Here is a 23693-nt window from a genome sequence, read left to right as displayed (position 1 = left end):
TACACACAATGTGAGGCTCGAACTCACCACCCTGAGATCCAGAGTCATACACTCTTCCGACTGAGCCAGCCAGGCACCCCTTCCCTCAGGTTTAGACTCTAATAAAACACAGCAGCTTAGGCTTTGCTTAAATAGTTTCTCCTAGGGCAGACATTATTAAGAATAGAATGCTGTGGTATATTTCAAAATGTTTCCTTTTCCCCTCTCCCCGCTGTAAGCACGAAGAGATTTTTCTTTGATATTCACTTCGCTAACCCAGTAGAGCTCCAGGAGGTAAAACTTGAAGTGTGGGGCTCCTCCTATGACTCTGAGTTCCCTGCAGTTTTTACCTCTCAGACTTATTCACCCAGAGCCTTCAGCAATTCATCATTTACAGTTCAGGATTCCCTTCCCTGTGATGATTTCTGCTCATGGGTTTCTGCTCTAGTAAGCTGCAATTCTTTGTATTTGCCTGTTGGTTCCTCCAGTTTGGAGGGCATTGGCTTGCTCTGTGACATCACTTCTCTCACAGATCTAAGAAAAGTTACTAATTTTTCACTTTGTTCAGCTTTTTACTTGTTGTTAGAATAAAGTGGCAACTTCTAAGCATCTTACCTGCTGAACCAGAAACCTCAAGTTTCTTATAGTTTCATTTAAAAAGCCTAACCTGATATTAGATTTTTGGGGTTTTCACAGCTTTGGGGGTTTCTCAGGCTTTTTGACTACTTTATATTTTGACCTACAGAGAGGACTTCACTTGAGCCTTTTAATATAGGCATATTTAAGGCATTTAAGAAAACAGTAGGGTCTATGTCCATGTATAAGTGAATACTAAGAAAAAAAACTAATTAAAAGTAGAGTCAAGTTATATAAATGATAAATTAGCTTCATTTCATTTCCTCAATATACTTAGCTCTCTCTTGCCTAAAGACTATAAATTTGCTCTTGCCTCTAAATGGAATATTCAATGCTCTGCATGGTTAACTTTTCTTATTCTTTATGTTTCAGGTTAAATAATCCTCAAAGAAGGCTCTCCTGACATATGTAAAGCAGCCACCATACCTGTTATTTTCTATTGCATTACCCACTTTATTCACTTAATAGGTAATGATTATTTATCTACTTATTTATTTTCCATCTTTCCTCCCCTAGGATAAGGTCCAAGAGGCAAATATCCCTTTAGACTTCCAACTTGCATTTCTCTGTGTCCTAAGACACAAAAACAAGACAGTGAAAAGTACAGGAAGAAAAACTGTCACAGAGGAGTCATGGTGAGGAAGAAGAGCAGCAGAGGAAGCTCCAGGAGCACCTAGCAGCCAAGGGAAAACTGAAGTGCCAAAACACAAAGCCTTATCTAAAATCCAAGAGTAGTTGTCTGAATCCTTTACCTTCTTCTTCTTTTTTTTTTTTTTTTGAAAGATTTACTCATTTATTTTGGAGCGAGAGAGAGAAAGAGTGTGCGAGGGGGGAGGGGCAGAGGGAGAGAGAGAGAATCCCAAGCAGACTCCCTAGTTGAGTGTGGACCCCAATGCAGGGCTCGAGTCCATGACCATGACATCATGACCCAAGCCAAAATCAGAAGATGGACACCTAACCGACAGAGCCACCCAGGCATCCCTGAATCCTCCACCTTCTAAGTCTACTATCAAACCCAGAAAGGATGTTAGTTACCAACCATGTTGCTTTGCCTATCAAAGCTATAAGACCCATGGGCATTAAACTCCAGCCCAGACCCGCTTATATCACAGGATCCCAGAAGCCAATGTTGGAGCCACCAAAACTTCCGGGCAAAAGGCTGACTTCAGGATGTTTTTCTTCTAAATCAAACTGTAAACCTTCTAGCATGAAGGTGGATCATCCACTACTGGAGAACAGTCTAGAAAAACCATGGGGTTACTTAATATACAGGAATTGAAAACTACAAAACAGCTGTAGCAGATCAATGAAATGCTAAATGTGCAGAATCTGTGGACAATAACCATGTTAAAAATGAAGCCTTGGATAGCTTTCTAAAACAGACAAACAAAGAGAACTGGCCCCAAACCTTACCAGACTCTGAAAGGAAGCTAAACCCTAAATAATAGACAACAGTTAAGCCAAAGACTAACTCTTATCATCAAACCAAGAGCAGTTTGGCTCCTAAACAGGTCTTGAGCGAAAGTTCAGGGAATAGTGCTTTTCTGAAAGACAGAGCTAATAAACAATTTGTTGGAGAGACACAAGTTAAGATTCCACCAGTAAAGTCACAGCAACTCTCCAGAGGAACAAATCTTGCAAGACCAGGAGAAAAACTCCCAAAGATAGTTTCCTCTCCCTATGTTCATTCAGTTCCTTAGCAGGACTCAAGCATCAAAGAAACTGGTGGTCAAGGACATAAAAGATATTAAGGTTAATGGAGATAAACATGAAAGACCAAATGAAACTAAGTTACAGTCACACACCATTACTGAGCAGAAAGTAGAGCAAACCCTGGTGTGCTTCTGGGAAGCTATTACAACAGACATCCAAACATTGAGCAAGGTCAGAAATCTACTCAATGTTGTTTCAGACCTTGGACACCATGTACACTGCAAGAATCAAAAGCCATAAGCCAAAGGCCTAATTTGACAGTTGGCAGTTTTAATTCAATCATTCCAAACACCCCTAACACAAGAGCAAATGGAACCAATGGAAATAAATGCAGCAGCAGCAATCAACAAAAAGCACAGACTCTGGACTTCAAGTTGAAAAAGACTCTTCCCCAGAACCATTTTCTCAATAAGACAGCTCCCCAAACTCAAGCTGGTAAGAAAACCATAAATAGAAGGAGAGTCCCAAATGGGACCCAAACTAATCCAAATATTAAGAAGAAGATCACAGCAGAAGATTGAAGGAAGCAACTGGAAGACTGGCAAAAATCTAAGGGGGAAAATCTATAAACAGCCTCCTATGGAACTTGAAACAAGAAGAAAAATAATAAAGGAAATGAAGATTTCATTCGGGAAAAGTATGGAAAAAGAAGATGAAGAAAAGAAAGCACAACTTAAACTGTCCAATAAAATTAAGAACATTCTCACAGAATGTCTGCAGCTCATTGAAGAGGGTGTACTTTCTAATGCAATATTGACCGTATTGCTCAGTATTCCTGAGGCTGAAAAATTTGCTACATTTTGGATCTGCGAAGCAAAGTTGTTGGCAAAAAAGTACTTTTGGTGTTACCGGGCTGTACTAAGAGGCCATTAGAAATGGGGCAACACTGTTACAAGAGTTGCGAGAAGTTGTTCATAATATTTTGCAATACCCAAACAGAATCATGGAAGGAGTTACTTCTGACTCTTTAGTTGCTGAAACAGATATAATAACATCAATAGAAGAGCTGGACAATAAGATGGAATTTGAAAAGTCTTGTCTTTGAAAGAGAGAGAACAGTTTACATCAACACCCCAAAGAACCAAGACAGAACAGGATAACCATCCTGGTATCAAGTTAAGATCCCCCTCCTATCCCTAGAGTAAGTGGAACGTCAGAAGTGCAAGCCATGAAGCTCATCAGTCTTGTACAGCGTTGAACAAGGAAGGACTGAGCGAGATGTGTCCCGCTATCTGGAAATGCTGCAGGGACATGATTTAGTAGTGGCTTCTCTTAATGAGCTATTAGAAGTGGCAGAAACAGAGTGTTTTATATTCCGTAAAAATGAGGCTTTGCCTGTAACATTAGGGTTTAAGATCCTTGAGTCATAATTTATCACGGCCTTTTTTTTTTCAAAGGTGTTTCAGAGTGTCCATGAAAGAAGGAATACCCTTGTCCAGGTGACCTGGAAAAAACTGTATAATGACAGGCAGATTATGGGCTCTCAGAATTTAGTAATTCACTGAACTTACTCAAATTTAATATCCCCATGAGACTGTCTTTGGTTTATTTAAGACTATAGTTTGCCATAGTTTTGTAGCATACATACATTTTAAACTATTGAATATTAATTTACCCCACAATTACGGTAAAAGTTTTCACTTTATTGATCTACTTTATTCTCAAATATAGTTCTTTTTTGTATCAGAAGAATTGGTGCCACAGCATGAAAGACTTTCCTTCCAGCATCCACCTTAGCAGAAAGGGCAAGTCCTTCCAGCCAGGAGGAGCTGTGCTTAGAAGCTAGCCTTCCCAACTAGATGCCATGTGACAGACCATGTGGTCAAATCCCCTCATTTTGCATAGTTGATGCTAGCTGTGGCTTTGCTCAGAGATTGCAAATGACTTTTATGTGCGACGTGGACTTCTGTCAGTGTCCGTAGAGATGAGGGGCATTTCATGTCCTGCCTGTGCCAGAACTCCTTTGATGAAACACAGTTCTGAATTGGGGTGGTCATCTAGCTTTTCATATCCACATCTGATTTCACATTTATTATCCAGAAACACTTCAAGTAAAAACAAAAGGAAGCAAGGGAGAAAGGAGGGGAGGGGACATAGCTTCTTCACTTCAATTCTTTGCTCTGCTATGGGACACCTGGCCTGAGAAGACAGTACAAGCCCCATAGACTATGACAGCTTGCTTTTCCTTCCTCCTGGGCAACTGCTCTTGGAAAGGTAAAATCAGAATCATTATGTAAAGGTAATGTATAGAAAAACCAAGCCAACGTATTTTGAATTTTAAAATTTCAGCTTTCTTAATATTTAAGTATTATCTACAACAAAAAAATAAATTTCATGTTAAAAAAAAAAACAGTGAAAAATACAGAGAGGGAGTGAGAGGATGGGAGAGAGACAGACAGAAAAGGGACATAGGTGTTTTTCTATAATGTGAGGTCTTAAAAATTTGAGAACACAGATCAGAGATGACATTTGTGCCGATGGATGAAGACAAGGATGGCATATTTGGCAGCATTCCTGTCCTAGTCAGTAGGGTCCTCAACATTAGCAGTCAGTAATAATTGGTGCAGATCTTAGTACCAAGGGCAGCCCCCAGGGTAGATGTTTGAATCTGTGGCAGTAGCAGATGGAGTTGTATCTCTAGTGGGTACTGATCGCGTAGTTGACGTTTTAGGGATAGCAATAAATGGAACAGTCAAGGAGCAAAAGAAGAAAGACAAAACGCTAAAAATCATGCAGAAGTCATGGAGACAACAAAGTTCTTGGAGCACTGACACTTCCAGAACCTCTCAAAATTATCGAGGAGGAAATTGAGGAAGACTGGATTTCCTGAAGAGTAAATAGGAGCATGCAGTGCCAGAGAAGTTTTTACTTTGTGGACTTGTTTTTTATCTTCTCTTGTTGCTAGACTAAGATGCTTAAGAAACAAAGGTTTCCTTTGTTTTCTTGTGTCCTACTGTAATCTGTAAAACAATGATTTTAATATAGTTAACATGATCTACCATTTCTCTCTACCGATAATTACTTCAACATTAATTGGCATTCATGTTTTAGGATCCTGTGATATTGAACCGTATGTTTCATCCAAGTTATACACCCTGCACCTAGGTTGTGTTAAAATTGTGTATCTTCTTAGAACACTTAGAGGCTGGCAAAACAATATCAAATAAAATTACATTTTATCTTTATAAATGAACATTAAAAATCAAATGCATTGTTAAATCCTGATATTTATCCAAAAGGAAATTCGATTTGGAAAGAGTTAACAGGGCATTTCTGAAATGAAAGATGAGATTTGAGGGTCAAAACCGAAGACTATGCCTTTTGTTTTTTCAGTCATTTTCTTTTTCCCAATGCTGCTCTGGATAAAACAGGTGCTTATTTTTGTCGTTATTGAATTCTCTCCAATTTATGATATTAGGTATTTCTTATTCTCGTAAGACTGTCTGCAAGAATAGGTTTTTCTATATCTGGAAAGTAAGAAATTTATAAACCTACAAACCAGGACCTATAAAGTAATATTTCTTGTTCAAAAAGATCTCATAAATTGTATATGTAACAGATACTTAAATATTTATTTTCTTTCCTTTCAGGTATACTCACATTAAAATATCAATCTTTCAACTTTTTCCCCTCAAAGCCTTTAGTATGATGTTAAAATATAAATGATATCAAATTTTAGAGAAAATATAGTAGCATAATATTATGAATGAGAAGACAAGGCAATTTAAATATGAAAAGACATAAGTAAATGACTATTTACGTGCATAACCACGTTTTACAGGACAATAGGCATAGTCACAATATAAATTAAATAAATGATCATATACTATTTCAGAGTTGTTTTAGTCTGAGGATTGTGATGTACTGCCATTTACAGTAACAGCTGCTTCCTTAAACTGAAAGAAGTATTACCTGTGTTTTCTTTTCCGTCAAAAGAAAGTGATGTTTCTTAAGAGAAATATGAAGCACAAACTGGAAAACATGACCTGTATGCCTTGCTCCTGGAGTTGGAAGTTGGGAAAATCACATTCTCACAGTAAGAGTACTATCTGCCTGTGAATGACTTGCAAGTGGAGATTTTGACATATCCAATCCCCAAACTAGTTAGGACACTGCATGGCAGCAAGCCAGGGTCTCCTACCTCTTAATGGACCATTGCTGGTAAAAGGCTACCACTTCCATGACCTGTGTTTGGGGTAAATTTAACCTAGAAATGTGTTCACATATGCACTGGGCCTTGTTTGTTGTACTTAAGCTACTCAGTAGGTTTTCTGCCTGTTTGATAATTTTTTTGCCTGAACCCCTTGATCTTCGCTCCCAATGCTGTTACTTGTGAAAACAACTTGATCATAAACTTCAAACCAGTTAAATTGCTTCAAACCACTTGAAATGCAGCCCTAACATATGCATCCCTCTACAACAAATTTGACTACATACTTCCAGATTTTTACCCTCCTCCCTGAACCAAGTCGTTTTCCAGAATTTTTCTTCCTGTTTTCAGAGAACATTTATTGATAAGAAAAAATGTTCATGACAATTTGTTAAATAAAAACTATAAGTTACAAGAGTATACGTTTGAACTCAATGTTTGTATCCCCACCTCCTAGCCAAAATTCATATACTGAAGCCCTAACCCACAATGTGGTGGTTTTGGAGAAAGGGTTTTTTTTTTTTCTTTCTATTTTATTATGTTATGTTAATCACCATACATTACATCATTAGTTTTTGATGTACTGTTCCATGATTCATGCGTATAACACCCTGTGCTCCATTCAGTACGTGCCCTCTTTAATACCCATCACCGGGCTAACCCATCCCCCCACCCCCTCCCTTCTAAAACCCTTAGTTTGTTTCTCAGAGTCCATAGTCTCTCATGGGGAAGGCAGGGTTTTTAGGAGCCAATTAGGTTTAGTTGAACTCATGAATCCCATGATGGGATTAGTGCCCTTATAAGAAGAGAAAGAGAGACCAGAGCTCCGTTTCTGACATGTAAAGATACAGCAAGAAGGTGGCCATCTATAAACCAGGAAGAGGGTACTCACAGGAACTGAATTTGCCAGCACTTTGATCTTTGACTTCTCAGCCTTTAGAATTGTGAGACATAAGCGTTGTTTAGGTTACCTGATCTAGGTTATTTTGTCACAGCAGTCTAAGCTAACTTATATAGAATGCATACTGAGTTCCCATGTTCTTCCAGTATTTTTTTGTTTTTGTTTTTGTTTTTACATGAATCTTCATTTAGGATGCCTAGATGAGAATTGCCTTTGAATTACAAGAGTTTAATCCACTGATGCCCTGTATGACTGACTAAATTTTTTCTCCAAGATGTTTTCAAAAACTAAGAAATCTATACATTTTTAAGGCTTATATCAAAGACATATGCACCTAGTTAATATAAAATTAGGACATTTATATCATGGTGGGAAGCATCTTAATCTTAGCATGTACTGGATAAGCTATAAAAATATGAACAGACATTGACTGTGTGTATACTATGTTTCAGGCACTGAGTTAAAATTTCACATACCTTATGTAATTCTATCAAGAACCCACAAGGGAGTCACCAATATTATTTCCATAATAGAGAAGAAGAAACTGAAACTTATAGAACTTAAGAGCAGGACAACAGACCCTAAATGGAGTTGTTTATACTAAGCCCCACATCACTAAACTGATATTTAATTACACTTTTGGTTATAATGGAATCTTAAGCCAGTCAATCAGGTATTGTCTGATCAGCACTAGTTAGATAATCTGCCTGGTAGACACCTGCCATCCTCTAAGGAAAAGTAACCTTGCAATAGCCAACCCACTTTTTGGCCTAATACAACTTCCTTGTTCCTGCTCCCTTCTGCCTATAAAAGGTTTTTATTTTGTGTGGATCCTTGGAGTTTCTTTCTATCAGCTAGATTGGATGCTGCCTGATTTGTGTATCATTGAATAAAGTCAATAAGATGTTTCAAATTTACTCAGTTAAGTTTTGTTTTTTAAGAGAGAAGTTATGTAACTTGTTTATGGTCAAACAGAGAGAGAAGATCTGACTCTGTCCTGTGCCTATCCGACTCCAAAGGCAATATTCTTACCTACATCACACTGACTTTTATGTATGGAATGTTAATTATTAGTCTTAACCACCTCTGAATGGTGGGGGTGAAAAAGATGACCTCCTTTCTTGTTGCTTTGGACATGGTGTATTCCCTTACATCTGAGTATATTTTAGAGTCACATAGGTTTAATTTTCCTTTTTGTTTTAAAATTATATTCAATGTTTATGACAGCCGAGAGCTTATTAGTCTGGCTATAAGAACTATGGTGCTAATGAGTTTCAATTTCAGGTAGGTGTTTTGCTAGCCTTGGTTAGCCATTCACAGACACATTTAATTGGATTTAAGGAGCTCTGAGGATTAGTTTGAGTCCATCAACAAAAATAGAAATAAAACAAAACAAAACAAAAACAAAAACTAGTGTTCTAGAGTATGATTGGTAGTTCACATGACTTCATGAATCAACTTTATTTTACTTTAATAAATACTTGAATTGCAATAATATGTAGTAAGTTATTTCTGCTTATCATCATGAGGTTTTAAAATAAATAGTAGTACCTCAGTATAATCTATATATGACACAACATCATGAAATATTAATAATAAATTGGGAATATAAACCCAAGAATACTGTCATGATTTTGCAAGTGATTTTTCAAACTTAAAAATCTGAAAGTTAATTGGCTAGGAGTAGAATGTACCATTTCACCTGCCAAGTGCCTTGAGAAAATTTCTTCACATTGGAAAGATGATTTGAAAGCCCAAATCCACTTACTAAATTTTATTGATTTTTATCTTCTTTTATATAAAATTTTACAATCCATAAATCCAGTCTATAATACTTAAGGAGCAAAGGCTACCTGTTCAAGGGAATTCATGATTTTAATCCTTGGATTATAAATGGGAGGAAGCTGTGCAGCCAGAGATTATTATTCCCAGGTCTATTCTCATCTAGGTGAGCCCTTGGAACCACTACTTGTTAATAAAATGTGAGTAAAAGTGTGTTAGGAGACAGTTCTTCATGTTTCTCTTGCATATCTGTGAGCCTTGTGAGCAGAGGCATTGACTACATTCTGTTTAGGGCTATATTTTCAAGGATACTTACATTAGTAAGTGGCCCCAGAAAATAGAAATAGTGTCTCCTTCTGGAGAAAATGGCAAGCTTGCTTATAGCAGTGGAAGATAAAGACAGGGCCTACCTGTGTAGCATAGGGCCATAGGACAAGAGTACTTACTGTCTAGTACTAAAATAATAATACAAGTAATCATAATATTTTCTCAGAAGCTGAGGGTAGGTATGATTACGCCGATTACCAAAAATTCTAGTTCTGTAAGGTCAGAAATTCTCTCTTGTAAAGTAACCCACTGTGTGTTCAGCTTTCTGGCCTTCTTTGTGTTGCCCTGAAGGGTTCAAGGCTTGGTAACTGTCAAAAAAAAAAAAAAAGCTGAGACTCTGGCTGTTCCTATTGTTGTAGCTAGTAAATTGTCTTTTGTCTCTGACTTCAGAGTCTTGTGTTTTCTGAAAGCATTCATGAAGTTGTGGTAGGTGCAGGGGAGGGAAAAAACAAAACAAACCAAAAAAACCCTCTTCAGCTATCTTCCTAGGTTCAAAGGCCAGGGCCCTTGGATCAAACTGATAAAAGACAGATTAACAAGAGAAAAAAACAGATTTAATAATTTATGTGCACATGGGAGTTTACAAAGAAATATGACTTAAGTAGGTGGCCCGAATTTCGTGGCTTATATACTATCCCAAAGGGTGACAAAGTGTGGGGAAGAGGCTAGACAAAGCAAAAGAGGGTTGAAGCCTCTTGAGGAGGGAGTAAATTGTGGAAAAGTGACTAGGAACATATGGTAAACAAGGGTTGTTCAGGAAGGTTTGCTATGCAGAGTCTGGGCTTATAGGAGTCCAGTCATCTCAGATGATTAAATGTCCCCCTGATTAAGAGTTGTTCTCTTTCTGGTACAGGAGAAGACACATTTACAAATGTAAATTTACTTTATAAATGCAAATTTCCTTTACAAAAAAAAAAATGCTCTGTTTTTAGAGCTTTTCCTGTGTCTGTTTTTCAATTGCCTTCAGCTCAAAATAAGCCTTATGTGAAAGTGGCATATTTTAGGGTTGCATATTCTGGTCCCCTTCACAGGTTAGCTGGCAAGTAGGGTAAAATCTCAAACTCTTCACAGTTCTTGATGGTTTTGGCTCTGGAGATGGGATGCTGACAGAGACATGGGTTTTTGGAAGAGGAAGGACAAAAGCCTTGCATTCTGGGATCAATGATATGAGAAAACTACCCAGTGAGTGTTGTCCCTCAAGTGTTGAATGGGGAGAGGGAATAATGGCCAGCACTTGCCCTACTTGTTAATGAAAGTTGAGAGGCCGAGTAGCAAGAAATATGTTTGAAACAAATGAGGCAAATGGTGACTTGGTCATTCCCACTCTTGTCTGGGCCAGCAGAGGAAGAGGTATTATCAGGAAGATGGGATGGGCATCGCCTCAGCCTCATCTGAAAGGCAATGTAATTGTGGCTACTGAGCCAAACAGTTTCTAAGCTGAAATAATATTGGCAATGAGTACCTTGCAGTACAATTGGAACTTTACGTGTACTGAAAGCATTACAATTTTTTGGTTGAGCCATGAGAGACTGACAGCAGAAACTGAAAACAAATGTGCCTTGGTCACTAATGAGGAGCCACTCTCTCCCTCTTCACTCACTGGACTCACTCCTCTACTATTCCAGTTTCATCTGCTTTTAAGGATAAAGCGGTAAAGCCGAGGTCTTTCTGATCCCAAGGAGGACCAGAAGTCATATACACTTTGAACTTTGGGATGGGGGGATTTCAAACTTTCATCACTATGTTGGATCGGGTACTCAAAGAGATAACTAATTCACTTCCATGGTGAGAGGAGTGCCCAAATACAGCTAAAGCAGTTTGGCTAGAGTTCATAGTAGGGGAAATACTAATGTGACCTTGTAGGGATGCCCTTTGGACAAATTCAGTGTACTTTTTGGACTGCTTCTACATCTGATGTAGAGGAAATGATATGTTATATGTTTTACTTCTTATCCCAGTGGTGTCAGGGAGATGCTTCCAGGAGTCAGGGTAGAGAAGCGCTTCTACTTTTGGTGTACTGCAATCCCACCAACCTCTTCGACTTTCAGTGACTGATAATTTTGATAACTGGAACCTATTGTGGATTGAAATGTGTCCTCCCAAAAGATATGTTAAAGTTCTAACTACCAGTACTTGTGGATGTTATCTTATTTGGAAATAAGGTCTTTGTAGATAAAATAAAATTAAGATGAGATCATGGGGAATTAAGGTGGTCTTAATCCAATGGCTGGTGTCCTTCTAAGAAGTACATTTGGGCACAGACGCACACAGAGGAAAACACCACATGAAGGCCCAAGGCACAAAGGGTGGAGGCTGAGAGTATAGTGACATAGCAGCAAACCAAGGAATGCCAAGTCCTTCTGACAACCACCAGAAGGAAGGGAGAGTCAAGGAATGCGCTTTCTCTAGAGCCTTCAAGGGGAATATAGCCCTGCCGACATCTTGATTTCAGACTACCAGCCTCCAGAGCTGTGAGAGAGGTAGTTTCTGTTGTTCTAAACCACCCAGTTTGTGGTACTTTGTTATGACAGGTACTAATATATAAGGAACTAATATATAGCCTCTGGTTTCCACCTGGAATTGCTAGATGTAGTTTTGGATTCATCACCTCCCTGACATGACACTCAGGTAGAGACCCTTTGAAAAGCAGCTATTAGCTTGCTACTAACCTTTTATCAAAACTAAATACCTGATTTATGGAGTCATTGTGACTCTCCTGTCTGATATTCTCATTTTGGGGTGGTTCAACTCAGACTTGGTGATCAAAAAGACAGGAAGGACTTAACAAGCCTTGTTAAATAGAAATGGCGTGTTCTAGAATACAGCCAGCCTTTTTTCACTGGAATCTGTTTTACATTTAAAAAGTGGCAGCTGTTCCTTCCGGGAAAACATAATATCCCACTCTACAGCCCAAAGCAAAATGGCTAGCTCAATGGGACCCACAATTCTCAGAGATTTCCCTAAATTCCTGATCATGGATCATTAATGGTACCCACTAATCTGAGTTACTGGACTATTCAACCTGAGCCCTAACTATGCAGAAACAAAAGCACTGGTGGTCACTCCACTCAGGAGGTAGAAGTAAAGTCTCTTGTTATATCTCTGGCCAATACTCTCTTTAGTACATTTTTTTAAATATATAATTTTTCTGAAACATAAGCTATTGTAAATAACCTAGCTGTTTGGTAGGCCATTTTAAACATTGCAACCTGGCAGATTAAAGACATCCTTCTTTGGGATTACGAACGATAGGAACAAACTGCAATTGCTGTTCAGACTCCCTAGTTCACCCATGTAAACATTCATGATAAGGGCCTGTTTTCTGTTTTGTTTTGTTTTTTTTAAAGATTTTATTTATTTATTTGAGAGAGAGAGAATGAGAGACAGAGAGCATGAGAGCGGGGAGGGTCAGAGGGAGAAGCAGACTCCCTGCTGAGCAGGGAGCCCGATGCGGGACTCGATCCCGGGACTCCAGGATCATGACCTGAGCCAAAGGCAGTCGCTCAACCGACTGAGCCACCCAGGCGCCCAGGGCCTGTTTTCTGATAATACCAACTAGAATCAACAATGGGCTCATAGATGAGGTGTTTAATGAACCTGCTATCCACAGCATTTGGTATTACCGAATACCAAATACCAAACATTGGAATAACCTTTTCAAAAATTGACTCAGAACATCTGACTCTACATCCTGTACCTCTTTCTAATCCACATACCCTGGAAATGCAAATTAGTCAATAGAATGCAGCTATCTCTAGAAAGGCATCATGTCCTCTTGGGTGCTTCTTGGGTAATGATCAGGATGAACATGATGGAGGTTAATAGACTTATTTTGAAAATTCAGGAATATGCCTTGACCATTTCTGGGTATGATACTTCTTTCTTTCCTCCAGCAATAACTCTGGTCTGGCCTGATTGGTGGGCCCTCTTGGTGGCAGTCTACTGTTTGCCAAGTCCCCCTCGAATGACCCATATGTGACCTTTTTGGGGACGTAATGGGTTTCTTTTAAGTTTTATAAAAATTCCCTCGAACTTCTTGTATATGAATTTTCCAGACAAAAGGTTTGGCTGTGAGTAGAAGATGATTGAAAGAGACAGAAAAAAAATGTGGTTAAAGCTAACTGGAGTGGGATTTTGGGGGGGGCAGCAGATGTAGGGTAGCTCCCCAGGATTCCTAACTTTTAATGTATACAGTGGCAGAAAGCTTAGCAAAACTGTCTCCTGATGTCAAAGGAGAGCAGAATTGTAAGTGAAGAACTTGTTTAGCTAAAAAGATTACTAAGCAAAGTAATGAAGGTCACACCTCTGCTTATGGTAAAATAATTTCTTTCCTCTGCTTATAGTAAAAGGCAGGGGAAGGAAATTTAGGATAAAACTGTTAAGCAAAAAGGAATCAGAACTTGATGAATTTGGAAATTCTCACCACATAAAATGGCAAAAATGCAAAAATTCAGACATCATTTCTGAAATCTTGGCTTAGGGAGAAAGTCAAGGATGTGGCTGTATAAACTTATGATAAAACTTCTGAAAAAACACAAAGAGCATTCCTTCACACAAAGGGCCTTTTGAAGAGAGTAAGGGTGTGCCTCATTGATCCTCTTAATCAAACCACAGGGCCTCCAGGAGGCTTAAAGGCATTGACCCTTATCTATCACAGCAGGAAGCTAAGACAGAGAAAGGATTAATTTGGAAAAATCTGTGGAGGTGAATTTTGTCAAATGGAGCTAACCCCATTGAAATCAAAGGGAGACCTAGAGAGTTCTGGAGAAGTTTATTAAAAAAAAACCCAAAACCACTGTTCATTGGACTGAAAGTGACAGAGAGAGTGTAAAGTAAAAGGCAGTTGTCAGATCTCCAAAATTCCACTGGCAGGAAGTAGACTGATAAAATTATTCAGCTTCAGAAGTGTGCTACCTTCCATAAAAAAGGAGGAATCCAGAGGGTGAAGCTGAATGACATGGAGAGTTATCCTCAGATCTTGAAAACTAATCAAGAAATGTGAAACATTTGTCCAGCTGTATTTCAGATCTGCTGTGCTAGTGACCCCTTTGTACATCCCCCCACTAGCCCTCCTTTCTGACTGCGACTGTTGAAGGGTAGCAGAATATTCCACCCTCCAAAATAATGCCTCTTGGCATAAGAATTAGTTTGAGCTGATTATTTTGAGAAACTGCAGACACAGAAGCTCTTAAAGCAGAGTAGAAGTTACCCTTTTGTAAAGAAAAGCTATACTTATATGGGCAATTTACTTTTAAAAGGGGACCTGCACCAGGGAGAGAGCTATTATCAGCAATAACTTGTTCATCTGAGAGACTAATCTACATGGAAGAACAACTTTTGTTTACCAAACATTTCCTCCACTCACTTTCCCTTGAATTGACTCCCCTTCCCTCAATGTCTTTCTTTTGTTTAGCTGAAGATGATATTCAAGGTGGTTGGTTGGGCCATTTTAGAGGGTTACTCAGTTTTCCTGGGTATCTCCAATGTATACATGAGGTATACATATTAATAAAACTTTTTGTTCCTCCTTGTTAATCTTTTATTACATGGGGTCTTATCAAAGGACTAAGAAGGTTAGAGGAAAATTTATTTTAGCTTATAATTATGTATAGTTTTTATTCTATGTTAGTCTCACTATTTAATATTGGTGTTCTGGGTGTTGAAGGCTTGTCTTTAGTTTTGCAGGTGCACAGATGAAGAAGTGTGCCCTAGGAACTTCATTTAACACATTACAACCAGAAGCCTCCTCTGCATCTGGACCTTATTTAGATGATTTTGGACTTTGGACTTGATGAATGAATGGCACCCTTGAGAACCTTGGGAGGCAATGAATGTATATTGTATGTGGTAGGGGCATGAATTACTGGGGGGCAGAGGACAGACCATGGGGGTATAGATTATAGGGTGGCTCTTTATAATTCTTTCCTCCTTGTGTAATCCCTTTCCATTGATTATGGGCATGACCAATTGTTGCAGGATTTCTTTTCCTTTAGTCCCTGCAGTGCTCGGTCACGCAGCTTCAAAGAATGAAGAGGTAGACCAGATGAAGAGTGGTGGGCAGCAAAGCAAAATTTATTGAGTGAGAGTACAAAGCTCCCAAAGAGGGAGGGTCCCGAGAAGGTTGCCAGGGAAATTTCTAAGTCCAGGGGTTTTTATGGGTTTTGTTGGTGGGCTGTTTTAATCTGATTAACCCTTCATGTGCTGTCACCCAATCAGGTTTTTGTCATCTATCATGTGGGAAAGGGTGGAGGGCTCCTTCCAGGGTGGTGTAAAATCCTTTAAAGGGTGGTTTCCTCTTGGGGAGGGGGGCTTGTCCCTGCCAGCCTTTCTTCCAACTATCCTTCATTACTATGACAGCAAAGGTGATGTTACTCCCAGGATTACTTTACAGCCTTATGTGTCCAAGGTGATGGCATGCCACTGCTGTGATTACATTATGATATCCGTGTACTGCTGGTCCTGAAGGAACAAGCTACTATGTAGTGAGGAACAATGGTTTCAAGAACTGTGGATGGCCTCTAGCTGCCGAGGCAGTCTCCAGTAAGAAATTGAAGTTTAGTTCTGTAGCCACAAAGAAATAAATTCTGCCAGTAACTTGAGGATTTTCAATAACTCAGATTAAGCCATGTCTAGACTCCCAACCTACAGAAATTTGGAATGATAAATGGCAGTTGTGTTAAGCTGCTAAGTGTCTAATAATTTGATACATAGCATGGACACCTAATACAGGGGTGATAGAGAGAGAAAAGCCTCAGTACTTTGGGAAGAAACATTTTAGATCCCCAGATGTAGGGAGAAGAAGAAAGGACATTGATTTTTTTTTTTTTTCCGTCTTTCTGACTACCCAAGGAGTCTTCCTTTTGGGGGAAAAAATGACCCATTGTATTCTCTGTGATGGTTAATTTTATGTGTCAACCTGGCTAGGCAAAAGGATGATCAGATAGCTGGTAAAACATTATTTCTGGGTGTGTCTGTCAGGGTGTCTGTAAGAAATTATTTGAATCAGTAAACTGAGCAAAGAAGATTGCCCTCACCACTGCAGGTGGACATCATCCAATCCATCGAGGTGGATTCATCCACAAAAGGTGGATAAAGGGCAAGTTCACTCTTTCCACTTGAACTGAAACATTCACTGTCTCTGCCCTCAGACATTAGTACTCTTGATTCTCAGGCCCCATTTAAGACTGGAACTTACATGATTGCCTTCCCTGGTTCTTAGGCTTTGGGGCTTGGACTGGAACTACACCCCCAGCTTTCCTGAGCTTCCAACTTACAGATGGTATAGATCATGGGACCTCCATAATCACAGAAGCCAATCTCTCATAATAAATATCTTCTTATATATCCGTTTCTGTTTTGGATCTGTCTCTTTGGAGAATCTTGACTAACACATTCTCTCACAGACAGTTTCAAGCGTCTTTAACTTTATTACTGCTGGGTGTACAATTTATCACTAAGTAGCTCTAACACAATTTGATCATCGATCTCATCGATAACTGTATTGGGACAGCAGAGAGTGACTCTAGCCCCTCTACCTTCCATGCAAAGCAACTGTCATCACCTCCAAATATCTTTTGAACCCCCATTGTCACAGCTTTAACTCAGTCATCCCATGAGACAGATGGTTGCATATGAATAGTGACATAGACAATGAGACAGGTTTGACTGACAGCTTTCAGGTAGTCCTTCCAAAATCAATGACTGGACTAAATTATTCAGGATGAATAGTAAATCCTAAGGCTTATTAGCAAACCAGAAAGCCCCAGGGGTTCTGGGACCCCCAGAAAGATGTAGGCCCCATCTGGGAGAGGGGTCCCAACAGTTGCAAACAACTCTCTTATTCTAGGGTCATAATTTGTGCCCTATGACTACATTTCTTTTATGGAAATTAGTTATTAACTTGCCTTTCACCTGAACATGTATTTCCTTATACTTTAATGGTAATTATTAGGAAAATTCAAAGTGTTTTTGAGAACATTGCCATTAGATCAGGTAGTCATTAGATAACTACTGAGATTTTCCCCAAATGTGGCTACCACTGTTTACTTGGGAGAATTTCCTGAAGTGTAACTGCCTCATGAATTAGGTCAATTTTTTTCCTACAGTGCGAATCAGCCATTTAGAAAAGGTGATGCAATATATGTGCTCACTTCAGCTGGCATGATGCCATTTGGGCCTTGGAAGCATTCAAATCAGTCTCAACTCACAGGCTAGGATTGCCTTAGACTTTATCCTTAAGAGTCAAAGAGTAGTCTGTATGATAACATAACCTGCTGGATTAATGCCATGGGCAATTTCAATGCAGAAACTTGAAAAAAGCCACCTGGCTTTCTAAGGTAGACCTTACTGGTTCATTAGACTTGTTCAGCTGGGATATTGAGGGGCATATAGTACTGGATGAGGGGTGCTACTGCAACTACTACCTAATATTGTAGGTAGACCACATCTGGCTTCTTGGAATCCTATTGATTGTAGCCTTAAATGCTATACAAGAAAAATGAAGGAATTTTGTCGTATTTTTCAGAGTAGCTGTTGGGAGTAGCATAATCTAATGGGGAACTTTATCAAAAACCAAGATGATGCCAAAAGGATGGATAGACATTTTGGCAAGAAAATTCTCTATAGGATCTCTTATGTCTCCATGTTTTACAAGCAGAGACACTGGATGTTGTTGTCCTGAACTATCTTCTAGAATGTGTGCATAGAGATAATATCTTCCTCTGGGACAAAGAGTATGCATACTTACTGCCGAGTATAATAAACATAATGTTTCCCTCGGAGCAAACAACAGGCATGCATCTTGCCCATTACTAAAGATTCACATTCCCTAAACTTAGGGTTCCTTTCCAATGGAATATAATCCACTATGTGCAAGTACCATCTGGCCCTCTTGGTGTCACCATATGAAAATGAGGACTCAGAGTATAGGAGCAAAATATATATTGATACTCTGGCTGCTGCTGTTGGGGTAAGTAATGAACTGTCCTTTGTTTCTGAGTGAGGAATCTCATGTCTTCTGCAACATCCATGAAATTGTGACAGTCTTGTTAACTTGTTAACTTGCAAGTAAGGTAATTCTGACCTTTCACAGTTCTTGACAAAGTCATATGTGTCACTTTTGGGCCAACACAAAGGAGAAATTTATATGCATGCTCTGTGCCCACCTGCTCCTTTTTTTTTTTACTTCTATTGACCAGAACTGTTTCTCTGAATTGCTTCATGGAAGATATCTCTCTGCATAATAGAAAAACTGGTAGTTCTGTTAGATAAGAGAGAAATAAGTTTTTTAATATACTAAGTCACTGAAATGTTGGGGTTTATTTGTTATAGTAGTGGGAACTGTGCATTTATTTGATCAAGAATGACAGATTAACAATGTGACTGTCCAGACAGCACACACACGAGGTCTTCTGAAAATGTAAAAACCAGCTATAGATGAGTGCCTAAGGCAGTTCATCTTAGTAGGTAGCAGAAGGGTTGATTCGGTTTACTCATCTGCCAAGTTATATAAGCTGCAATTTCAAGGCCTAAAAATCCCATAGACCTCAAATTTCTCTTGAAGTTTGGCATCTTGTCCTTGCTGGATCCCTGAACATTATTCTAGAACCTGTTGAACAATGAATGACTTGCTTATCTATTGATTGTGAGTTTCCCCTAGAAAATGCTGTTTCCGCAGGGCTAGTTTCTGTGCTGTCTAGGTATTCTTTGTTGATTTATTATTTCTCACATCTTTATAATTACTCTATTTAATATAGAAATAGTACTGGATGAGGGGTGCTACTGCAACTAATCATAGACATATGTGGCAACTTATCAGTGACTAAGCAACCCAGTAAGAAACAGTATTTCAGGATAGAACTGTTGGATAACTGTTATTATGTTACAAATATTTAGTAAAATCACTGCTTGCCACAATATGGAAAGTGAACCAAGATTTCACTAGACCTATAGCTCTTGGGAAAATTGACTCTAAAAATTAAAAGCATTAGTATCATTGGCATTATTATTATTATTATTATTATTATTATTATTACACCTTTAGAATAGGATTCTAAGAAATAAGTTAGTTCATGCAAGAATTATCTATTTTGAGAGCTAAAATGAGAAGGAATAAAGAAATTTGTAGTTTAGCAAGATTGGGAGAATCTAATAACCACAAGGGTAAAAGAAGACTAAAAACAGATTTAAGGCAACAAAGGCCTAGTAAGATTTTTCTGTTAAAACAAGTGACTCAATACTGAAGCAAAGGTAAGGTATGGATTTAACTTTCCCTTTTAATTCTATTATTTTAGGTGGCCTCAAGAGAGCCACCCTTAAAAGAGAGTAGAAAGTGTGGGAGAGAAAAACCAAGAGATACGACAAATATGAAAAGTATTTTTTTTAAATGTGACATTTTATTTATTTATTTAATTTTTGAGAGAGAGAGTGTGAGTAGGGTGGGGTAGGGGGAGAGGGAGAGACAATCCCAAGCAGGCTCCACACCCAGTGCAAATCCCTACGTGGGGTTTGATCTCATTACCCTGAGATCTCATGACCCTGAGATCTCACGACCCTGAGATCATGACCTGAGCAGAAACCAAGAGTCCAACACTTAACCGACTCTGCCACCCAGGTGCTCCTGAAAAGTATTTCTAAGAAAAGACTTTGGTATGGTTCCTGGTACCTACAACTGGCTAAAAGGAAAACATGCCCAAGTTGTAGGTAATTTTATTGCCACAGAAACCAAATCCCTGGCAGAGAAAACTTTTGGCATTTATCAAAATGTCATTCCTTAAACCACCATCAGATCCCCAAACTTGCCTATGAAGAAAGCAGACTGCCAAAACCCTGTAGCCATCACGGAGTGTATAACACCTAATACCCATGTCACCTGTGTCTAGGCAGGAAGGTGAGCTAGGAAAAGCTATGCAGACTGCAGTCCAAGTTCACAAAGAACAATGTTCTGAGTTGTTAGTTTCAGAGAACAGAATCGGGGTCTAATCACGTAATTTCCGCTGTTGCCAGAGCAGGTCTTGATGATGCCCTCCCACAGGATTACATCTTTGGTGTGTTTTCCCCTTCTTCCCTTCTCTGAATGTTGAGGTGTTTTTGTGTGTGTGTGTGTTTCTTTAAAGATTTTATTTATTTTAGAGAGATAGTTGGGGAGAGAGAGGGAGAGTGGATGTGGGCAGCAGAGGGAGAAGGACAAGCAAACTCTGTGTTGAGTATGGAGCCCTACTGGGGGCTTGATCTCACAACCCAGAGACCATGACCTGAACCGAGATCAAGAGTCACATGCCCAACCAACTGAGTCACCCAGGCGCCCCTGTTCAGGTGTTTTTATTATGAATGTCTTGTTCCTGCTCCTTAACTGTAAAATGGATGGGCATATATTGTCTTCTAGTTAGTAGGACATAAGACCACAAGTGTATCTGACAGCAAGGTCCTGGATTTTGAGCAGAGGTCTCTGAGCCAAAATTTAGAAGCAGTCTCAGTGAAGGAAAGCAAGATCCACATGGATACACTAATGAGAAAAAGAATTTTATTGTGTTAAGCCATCAAAATTGGAGATTTCTTACAGTGTTGCCCTAAATTGGTGATTCTCAAACTTATGTTCATTTTCAGTTCCTAAAAAAGCCTTTTTAGACATTTTTTTTTACTAGTCACTCCTCCCATTAAATTTTAACATTAAAGTTATACTCGGGGCGCCTGGGTGGCTCAGTCGTTAAGCGTCTGCCTTCGGCTCAGGTCATGATCCCAGGGTCCTGGGATTGAGCCCCGCATCAGGCTCCCTGCTCTGCGGGAGGCCTGCTTCTCCCTCTCCCACTCCCCCTGCTTGTGTTCCTGCTCTTGCTCTCTCTCTCTCTCTCTGTGTCAAATAAATAAATAAAATCTTTAAAAAAAAAAAGTTATACTCTATTTCTCTTTGTGTACTATATGGATAATCTGTGCTTTATACATAGAGTAGGATTCACCACCCACCCTCTACCCACCAAGAACCAATTTTTGTCCCCTTGGGGGAGCTATTGCCCCAGTTGAGAATGCACCTCTCTTCAAATTCCCCACCTATCCCTGCATACTAATCATTTCAGCTTTGTTTCAATTCCTTGGACTTAGGAAACTCTTCTGAAGTTTAAGAACTTTATTGCTTATCTTTCTTCTGTGAGCACTCTCAATTTCAATCTTTGCATTACTGATTTCCTCTAATTTTTCAATATATTTGTTAATATTTCCTTAATTGTTACTTTCACAGAGATAGCTGATTTTAAAGTGGTTCTACCACTGTAACTCTTAGTACTCTTCTTTCATAGCACTTATGACAATTTACAATAATATATTTGGCTGTTTTGATACTTAATGTTTGTTTCACTCACTATTGTGAGATAAGGAAACTGAGGAGTCTTTTGCTCTGTTTCCTGCTTCTATTCTTGCTAGGACCCGTACTCCTGGCCTTCCACACCCTTTATAGTACTGATAATACATGTTCTCCTTATAAAGCTCAAGGAGTTAATGATTTCTCTGGAGTCTTCGGTATAATCTAAGGAGTGAGTGGGCAAGGTCATCATGTATGTTTTCTAAGACCACTGACTCAAGAGACTTTGATGCCTAGACCCCTGGCTCTTACGGAAGACACTTGAACACTCGCCCTTGTTTTGACCAGTTCATGGGTGCCTAAGAGGACACATACACAGGACCATAATCCTCACTAAAAACACCAGGCTCCAAGTGAAGGTGACACGCTCTCTCATTTCCTTTCTGAGTTCCCCAGACACTCCATCTGCTATACTCTATCACTTACGCTATTCAATCAACTCTGCTCTCGCTTCCTCTATGTTCACATTTGATTTCTATTCTGCACAGAGCCAAGGACTCTTTTGACTGATCCTGTGGGATCCCCTCTGGGTCCTCGGACCCAGCCAGTCTGCATCAATAGGACACTCCATACATTCTTAGAACCTAATGTTGAAATAAAATGTCTAGACCGAAGATGGAGCCACACCTGCCCAGGATACCATGTCTGCAAACTGAAACTTAGATAACTTTTGTGCCATTGTGAATGCTCCACTTGACCAGATACACAATATATACAGCCAACCAGCCCCCAACTGCCAAATATCTATAATGATTTCCTTGTTCTAAATAAGGTCAGATATGAAACCCCAGACAAACAATTTAAGCCAAATATTCTCTCCTTATTCCCTGACTGACCAGTTGGCCTTGAAGGAAATCCCTGACCCCCAGCCAGTCATGCTTTTTCCTGCATTGCTACTTTCAACGCTGTACAAAACTTATGTTTGCCCAACATTCCTTGGGAAGAGTACTCCCTTGCTTGTAAGGAACCATATTCCCCAATTCATGGATTGTATTCTCTTGAATAAAAGACATCAAATTCACTACTCAATTCCCTACTTTTGTCATTTGATATTAGCCAATTAATATTGAAGAGTATTATAAAAAAGTATAAGTGAAAAAAGAAAGGAAGGAAGGAAGGAAGGAAGGAAGGAATCAACTGTAGGTCAATTCCACTCTTCTTTTTTTAACTTTCTTTTCCTCTCCACTTCTTTTGCTCTCTAGAGTTCAAAGTTCGTATCTAGTATAGAGGAAGAAAAATAATTTTCCCTCCACCCTTCTGAGTTCATGGCTGAGACCTCTTGCAATAAAAGACAGATTAGTTAACAAGAGATAAAAAGCCCAGAAGTTTATTAACATATAGACCTCATGTACACATGGGAACTACCCAGGGAAACAGGGTAACTCCCCAATATGGCCCAAGCTACGGCCTTAAATACCATCTTCAACTAAAAACTTTTAAGTTGATATAAGTATAAACTTATGGCATAATAGATCTAATAATAATCAATATATGCTGGATAGTTTTTTTTTTTTTTTAAAGATTGTATTTATGTTTTAGAGAGCGAGAGAGGAACAGCATGAGAGGGGCAAGGGTCAGAGGGAGAAGCAGGCTCCCCGCCGAGCCGGGAGCCCGATGTGGGACTCGATCCCAGGACCCTGGGATCATGACCTGAGCCGAAGGCAGACGCTTAACTATCTGAGCCACCCAGGCGCCCTATATGCTGGATAGTTTTAATCACATAGTCATTTGATGCTTCACAATCAGACACTCAGTCTCCATTAAGGCCCCAAATCCAGAAGTTGTACTGCAAGTGGTATACAGTTGCCCTCTGAAGATGGGGAAGTCTCATACCAAAACCCCAGTGGTCCGTG

At 39.3% G+C, this 23693-nt stretch overlaps 1 pseudogene; it reads left to right on the top strand.

The window, feature by feature from the left end:
* LOC102726747 (cytoskeleton-associated protein 2-like pseudogene) overlaps nucleotides 1-3698 on the top strand; it is an 11939-nt pseudogene extending 8241 nt beyond the window's left edge.
* The last annotated feature ends 19995 nt before the right edge of the window (nucleotides 3699-23693 follow it).

Source organism: Leptonychotes weddellii, chromosome 2 (genome assembly GCF_054177405.1).
Source record: "Leptonychotes weddellii isolate Sample4059 chromosome 2, ASM5417740v2, whole genome shotgun sequence".
Lineage (NCBI taxonomy): Eukaryota > Metazoa > Chordata > Mammalia > Carnivora > Phocidae > Leptonychotes > Leptonychotes weddellii.
Note: the sequence above shows the minus strand (reverse complement) of the source record. Positions and strands in the feature narration are given on the sequence as shown.